The sequence below is a fragment of the Pyrgilauda ruficollis genome, unplaced genomic scaffold, assembly GCF_017590135.1.
Source record: "Pyrgilauda ruficollis isolate IOZ18807 unplaced genomic scaffold, ASM1759013v1 scaffold59, whole genome shotgun sequence".
Taxonomy (NCBI): Eukaryota; Metazoa; Chordata; class Aves; order Passeriformes; family Passeridae; genus Pyrgilauda; species Pyrgilauda ruficollis.
Window position 1 is genome coordinate 1,184,789 of NW_024527599.1, and position 7,927 is coordinate 1,192,715.

Consider the following 7,927-nt stretch of genomic DNA (forward strand, 5'->3'; position numbering starts at 1 on the left):
TGGTCAGGCTGGGAACCCTGGGATGGAGGCAGAGCTGAGCATCCCTGCTGGGCCTGTCCTGGCTCTGCTTCAAGTGACACATTTGCACTTCAGCTTCACTTGCTCCTTTCCTCTCTGCCTGCAGCTGGAGCTGATCCCATCTTTGAGCTCCCACACCTGAACCAAGCCTGTGTTTCTCCACTGCCTTGGGGAGAAATCTGTCCCATAGCCACTGGGGCAGATCCCAGATTCACAGCTTTGCCTGGATTTCTTTCCCAAAGCTGCTGACATCTCTAGAGCTGCCTCCATCCTGTGCCAGCTGGAATGCTGGTGCTGAGGCAGCTGTGGCATTTGGGAGCAGGGTGTACCTGAGCTGAGTGTGCTCCAGCAGCCCCATCCACCGTCAGGCTGTTCTCTGAACAGAGAAATCTCTGCAGATGGGAGCTGCTGTTACTCCCAACAGGACATCACCCTTTGCCAACCCTCTGGGGACAAAGGGCTGTGCCCTGTGCCACCTCTCGGTGCCAGTGAGAGCCACAGGGCTGGCTGCAGCCCCGTCCTCCAGGGCCTGGGGGGCACGAGGGGCTGGGGGCCGGGGAAAGGCAGCACCTTCCCCACCCTGGCCAAGGTTTTATTGTACTGCCTCTTTATTGTTGTGTTTACAAGCCAGGCCCTTTATAGGTTTTCCTATGAATAGTTCCAAGGAGAAGGTAATTACCTTATCACATGCAGGATGATTTATAGCCAAGGTGGCAAGGGACATTCAGCTCCACATCGGCTCCGTTTGAAAGACAATCCTCCTGTTCTTCCGCGGGGTCACTGGGTGGGGAAAACAAAAGGGCTTTAGTGCCCGGCCTGATGGCAGCCCGGGGATGTCTCCGGCACCGAGCAGCCCCGGGAACGTTTCCCTGGGCTTGTCGCCCACCTGCAGCCCCGCGGGTGCCACCTGCGGCGGTGGGCTGTGCCCTGGGCAGGCAGCAAGGAGCGGGTCACTCTCAGCGTCCCTGCGGGCTGTTCAGCGCCCGAGCTGCTTGGATGGGTAGTTTTAGTTTTAAATTAATCTCCCCCTTCCCTCCAAGAGCCGTGTCTGTGAGCGGGGAGCAGTGATTGAGCGCTCGCCCCCGGCTGCTGCGCCCGGAGCATCCCCGGGAGCGGCCCCGGTCCCCGGGCCACGAGGTGGCACCACGAACCCGGGCACGGCGGCGACGGCGGCGACAGCGGCGGCTCCGCTGGCCCTGTCCCCTCGCGGGGGTCCCCTTGTCCCCTCGGTGCTGTCGCGGGCAGCACGGGGGTCCCTGCCCGGACACGGTGCCACCAGCCCGGCCGCAGCCCCGGGTGGCACAAACGGAGCTTTTCCCTCGCGGTGGCTTTGGCCCCGGGGCTGTGACCGCGGTGTCGGTGACATCGGCCCGTGAGCGATGGGGTGGCGGAGGCAGGGGTGACTTCCAGTGGCGGGGTCAAAGGGAAGGGGCTGATCCTCAGTTCATGCCTGCTGTCTCTGCCGTAAAAAATGGCCCCGCGCTATCTCGCAGGCCGTCCCTCCCCGGGAGCCGCTAATTCGGTGATTTTTATCCTGTCTGTTTTCCTTCTCTCCCCCCGCAGCCCCCCGGCGCTGCCCCTCGCGCGGCTCCGGGGTCGCGCTGATGGATGGAGCGGGCGGCTCGGAGGGGATTTGGGCACTGCCCGACCCCGCTGGCCTCCCCCGGCTGTCACCACGCTCCTCCCGGGGCTAAAGCCCGTTCAGGAGGGATCCCAGCAGGAAGGGTGTGGGCAGGGAGGGAAGCAGCGTGGAAGAAAACCGCGGGCACCGCAGCGCCAGGTGGGGATGGGGACAGAGGTTCTGAAGGGGCTTGGAGAGCAGGATTGTCCCTGGGGTCACCCCTCCCTGTGCCACCCCCGGGAAAAGGGAGCCCACGCTGCTCCGGGGGGGTCCTCTGGCTCCCCGGGAGCCCAGACTGGTATTTCAGTCTAGACGTGCTGGTATTTTTTCAGTCCAGCAGATTTCCTTGATGGCCCAGCGGTGGAGCAGGGGCACGGCGGCAGCTGCAGGGTGGGGGGTTCCCTGGGGGCACAGGGGGCAGGCAACGTCCCCAATCCCCGCTCCTGGAGCAGCAGGAAAAACGTTTGCACTGGAATGGGAGGGAAAACTCTGTGGAACTTGAAATTTGCTCATAAACCCGGGCTGGCCGGGTGGGAGGCTTGCCACATCTTGCTCGAGCGCTGGCCCACGTGCACGGAGCTGCGATGGGCCGGGTGATTCAACAACCACCCCTGCTCCTGCTGCCCCTGTGAGCTGGGGTTGGGCTGGGTAAATATTTTGGGGGGCGCCCAGCTCGGTGCTGCTGTGCCTCGGGTCAGTCCCCTCACTGTCACCGCTGGGGTGATGCTTTCACCAGCAGCCTGCCCAGGCAATGCCCCTCTGCGTGCCACCCGTGCCATGGGGACCCATCCCAGGGACAAAAGCAGCTTTCAGGGCCCTGGCCGTGCTTGGGCGGCCTCGGGGATGTGTGAAATTCGGCTGTGGCCCAGCTCCTTCCTGGAGCGGAACTGTTCTCAGCGAAACCGTCCCCACCGCCGCCCTAATGGCTTTTCTCTGTGCGCCCGCATTAATGAACGCGAGGCCCAGCCTAATCGGGGGGAAGCCATGCAAGTAATTGCTTGAATTTTTAATTCGGGGTTATGATAGGGGAATCAAAGTCACACGGCAGCCGCTGAGGCCGCCCGCGGCTCCGCACCATTGACTCCCGCAATTTGCTTTTGATTTTTGCCCTCCCGGCTCCCCCCACGGCCCGGTGGGGACCCCGCTGGGGGCCGGGGCTGGACCCTCCCGGGGAGGGCACCCGGTGCAGGGAAATGTGTTTGGAGTGGGGGTCTCGCCTGCTGCAGGGGCTGGGGTGAGCTGGGCTGTGCCCGTGGGGGGCTCTTGCCGCAGGTGGGAAGTTGCTGCCAGCCTCCGACAGCATTTCCTTGTGGAGAGCTGGGTTTTACTTTTCTTGGGACCTTTTGAATTTCTCTGGATCCATTGTGGCAGCTCTTGCCCTCAGCCTGGGGAGCCACCGGTGGGGACGCCCCGCACAGAGCATGTCTGGTGCCACCAGTGTCACACGAAGGGGCAAGCGACACAGACACCGGTGGCACGTGGGGTGTGGGGCCGGCCAGGTTTCGGGTTGGGCCTCCCTGTAGAGCAACTGAAGCTGCCCCAAATTTGGGACCCCTGTCCTCAGGGAGCTCCCCCAGCCCCGAGCATCCCCTGGGCCTTGGCAGCGGCCACGCTGCTTTTGTTTTCCCAGAAAACAACCCCACCTCCGCGCCGGTTCCAGCTCGCTTCCCTCCGCTTTGTCTCAAAATTCATAAAGAGTCAGAGGACACGCGGCAAAGCAGAATGGCATCCGTGCAATGCCTGCCCCTGTGGGGACACGGCGGCCAGCAGGGCCACCCTGCCCGGCACCGGGCTCGGGGTGCAGCGGGAGCAGTGCCAGGCGGGCAGCGGGCACAGCCGGGCACGGTGGGACGGTGCCCGCGGGCACGGGGCAGCCCGGCCCTGCTCGGGGACCCTCTGCCCGCCCGGCTGTGCCCCGTGACCCCGTGTTTGGGGTTCGGGCCGCTGTTGTGGTGTTCCTTGTGCCGCGATCCCACGGGCAGATAGCATTGTTTGCCCTGACACGTAAGCCAGTGACAACCTCAAGAGCTCTGGCATGGATTCCGAGCGCTCTCCCGGCCTGCCCTGCTCCCAGCGCCTTTTTATAGCCCAGCAGAACTTGTTTTGCTGTGGCAGCGAAGCAGAACCTGAGCGTGAGCTGGAGCTGCGGGGGGACCCGAGCGTGGCTCGCGGTGGCGGCTGGGTCACGTCCGCACCCCAACAGCCCTGCAGAGGGTCCCTGCTCCCCACGGCTGCCCAGCCCAGCCCTCCCCTCAGCTCAGCACCTGGCGAGGTTGAGGGAAGCCCCCAGGCTCGGAAAATGAGGGGTCTGGGGTTTTGGGGGAGTCCAGAGTGGGGGCATACAGCTGGGGAGGGGATGTGGTGGGAAGGCCACAAGGACACGTTGTCACGGCCATGGGCAGGGGACATGCTGAGGTGGTCCTGACCCCGCTGCCTGTCCCCTGGCACAGCAAAGGACACCAAGCAGCCCCAAGGGGTCCCAGCTGCAGGTGAGGGGCCAGCAGGCCCCCTGTGCCCCCCCAGAGCAGCAGAGCCTCGGCGCAGGACGGGAGGTGAAGACGGATTATGAAAGTGTTTCTTTGCTTTGCTTTTGAGAAAGGAGAACTTCAAAGGGGCCATTTATCACCAGACAAAGAGAGTCGCGAGTTATTTGCAAAGTGTAGGGGAGAAACATTAATTACCAGTGTGACAGACACTGCTGCTGCTGGGTGTCCTCCTGCCCACCCTGTGCTCTGTCCCAGCAGGTCCTGGGTGGCTCCTGTCCCCCCACGGGCCAGCCCCAGCTCCTCTCTGTCTCCTCCTCCTGTGCCAGGTGGACCTGCAGGGCTCTGGGTGAGGGCACCGGGGTGATGGATGTCCCCAGGGAGATGGCTGTCCCCACCAGGGGTGCACCCACATGGCTGGAGGGGCAACGTGGGGGTTCCCCGTTGTGTCCCCAGTGCTGACACTGCTGCCAGCACGGCCCACCCGGTGCCAGCCCTGCCTGAGGGCTCCTGTGGGCTGAGACCAGACATGGTGGACACCAGATGGGGATGAATCCATCCCTTCAATCCATCCCTTCAATCCATCCCTCAATCCATCCCTGAGCCCCAGAGCATCTCTTCCTGGGTGATGCCCAGGTTCATATGAATCCATCCCTTCTATCCATCCTTCAATCCATCCCTTCAATCCATCCCTCAATCCATCCCTTCAATCCATCCCTTCAATCCATTCCTTCAATCCATCCCTTCTAATCCATCCCTTCAATCCATCCCTCAATCCATCCCTGAGCCCCAGAGCATCTCTTCCTGGGTGATGCCCAGGTTCATGTTTGCTGTGCTTGGGGCAGGGGGCACACAGGGGGAAGAGGAGCAGTTTCCACACCCAAGCCTCGCTCTGTAGCTTGGTGACAGCTGGGACATGTCCCTTCCCTGGGAGCTGAGTGGGGGTGTCTGTGGGGTGTCTGTGGGGTGTCTGTGCTGGGGCTGCATGGGACAGGGACAGCAGGGCTCAGCCCAGAGATGAGGCACCCTGGGACTGAGCCTCTCTCCCAGAAGCTCTGCAGAGGGAGAGCCAAGGCTGCGCCCGTGCTCTGGGAGGGAGAAGACAATCAAAAAGGTAATTTGCATCCTAAACAAACGTTCCAACCCTGACTTCCCCGGAGGGTGCAAGTGGCACCTCTGTGGGGCTGTCGGGGTGCGGGGCAGAGGGCTCCCCGTGGCCCTGGCGAGCCAGCCCCGGGCAGGGCGGGCAGCTCTTCCTTTCATGTCTGACCCCTCCCGAAACCACAGCTTCCCTTCGCCCGCGCGGGGATCAACCGCGGGTCATATTTAATAAAGGTGGGGATGGGAGAAGGCTCAAAACATTACATCACCTCGTGTGGGGGAGGCGGAGGCAGGCAGGGAATGCGAAAATCTCAGCGCAAGTGGGGGCAGAGGAGAAAAAAAAAAATTCTCCGTGAGGGGGTTTAATGGCCTGCTTTGGTGGGAACTCTCTTGCCCACTGCCCGCGAGGTCAGAGGTGTCTGCACGCGCTCAGGCGTTAAATGAAACAAACTCTAAGGGAAAAACGAGGGGCAGATACCAAACACGTAAATGTGCCCGTGGCAGAAATCCCCCGGCGCTGTGCCCGCCCCGGTGCCTCGCAGGAAAAGTCCCACCGGTGCCCTGTGGTTGCTGTGTCCCCACTCTGCCTGGTGCCAGGGGACACGAGGCCGCAACAGCCAGGACAGGGGGTGCCCTGGCACCTGGCTCCTCTGCCGTGCGGTGCCAGGAGCAAAGTCCCCGTGCCTGAGCCGTGCCCGGGGCTGACCCCGCGCTGCCCATGGCTCTGCTGCCAGGGGGGAGCTGCAGCCTGGCTCAGGGCAAGCACTGCTGCCCTCCGTGCTGATGGAGGACGTGGCTGTGGGAAGGGATTGCCTGGAGCAGGCGGTTGCAGCGGGATGGTTTTCCCCTCCTTGTGGACGGTGTGCAGGGATGGGCTGCTGGTTTGGTGCCTGGAGTCCCTGAGATGATGGGAATGGATGGTGTGAAGGGATGGGCTGCTGGTTTGGTGCCTGGAGTCTCTGAGATGATGGAGAGTTGATGGTATGAAAGGATGTGCTGCTGGTTTGGTGCCTGGAGTCCCTGAGATGATGGGGAGTGGATGGTGTGAAGGGATGGGCTGCTGCTTTGGTGCCTGGAGTCTCCGAGGTGATGGGGAGCAGGAGGTGAGGCCATCCCAGCCCTGGACCACCGCGGGCCGGCTGTGAACCCGGCGGCCTCGGGGGGCTGCGGGCAGAGCAGAGCGCGCTCGGGGTAGAACCCTCCCGGGGCAGCCGCCCTGCGCTCCCAGCCGCAGCCGCCTCCCGCTGGAAGCTCGGGCTGATGCTCCCGCCGGGCTGGGGCTGGGAAACTATGTGCTCCCAGCCCTGCGGGGCACCCAGCGGCCCCCCGAGCCGTAATGACCGCGCTCTTCTGCTGAGAGGAGTTAATGAGCTGTGCCGGACAACGATGGGAAAAGGCCGCTCGCAGCCAGGCTCAGACATCGCTGGCAGGAGGAAGGGGGAAGAGCAGTGGGGTGAGAGAGATGGACCAGAAAACGATATCCACTTCATTAGCCAGGTGGTTCCAAATGTGTGGAAACAGGACAAGGTCCAGGTCACCCACTGTGACAGAACACCATTATCATGCCGTGCCATGAAGCCTGTGCAAAGACCAAGTCAAAGCTCAGCAGCCCACTTGAAAGGGACTGGGGACCCTCTGGGAGCAGGAGCCAGGCTGTTCCCAGGCCGGGCAGGGTGGGGGTGTCACAGCCCGTGCCGGGGGGTCTGGGCACTCAGCCTGGCTCCTGCAGAGCCTCCCACAGACCCTGGGCAGGAGGGGCACACGGGGAGCGCGGGGCACGGCGGCTGTGAGGCAGTCCCGGTGCCACGGAGTGCCTGGCACAGCGACACTGGCCCTGCACGGTCCCTCAGCCCCACGGGTGGGTGGTTTGGTGTCTCTTCCATCACCTGGGATCTGGAGAATTTTGGGGGGATCAGGGACCTGCTGTGGTGTGAAGGATGAGGGCACCTGTGGGTGCAGGGAGCTGGTGGGCAGGTGACAGTGACCCTCGGAGGTGGGAGAGCTGGGCACAGGGGGAACACTCAGCAGTGACCTGCTCCCTGCTCCCCAGAGAGCCGAGGTGCAGGGCACAGCAGAGCTGGGGAGCCCCTCACCCTCTCTGGGGATTCACACGGTGCCAGAGGGCTGTGAGGGAGCTGCTGTCACCTCCCCGTGCACGTGGCACCAGAGCTGGGAATGGGCTCGGCTGGGCCGAGGGCTCCGAGCTGGGAGCCAGGAAAGGGCTTTTTGGGATTTTTCAGTTCTCTCTTCTCTAGCTTGTGCTCAGGCTGCTGCGTGGCCGCTACAAACCCTGTGTGGCCATGGTGTGCTCACCCACAGCCTCCCTCCTGACACACGGAGAGGTTCCTGCTCCCTGCAGGTGCCTGGTCCCCAGCATCCCACTCTGCCTGCCAAAGGGCAGGGGGCTCTGAGGGTGCTGTGCTGCCATCCTGGCCCCGAGCTGCCCCTGTTCCAGGGGGCAGGAATGGTTTTATGGACAGTTCAGCCTGTTCAGCCCGTGCAGTCCCAACACCTGCGCCGCCGGCGGGCACAGGCTGTTCCCTGCCCAGGAGCAGGGCTTTTCCCTTCCCTTCCCGTGCCTCTGCCTGGCTCTGCAGGAACCAAACAGCCACCAGCTCCCCAGGGTGTTCACCTGAGGAGATCCACAGCCCCGGGGTCAGGGACCAGCAGCTGAGCCCCTGAGGAGCTCTGGCGCTGCGTTTGG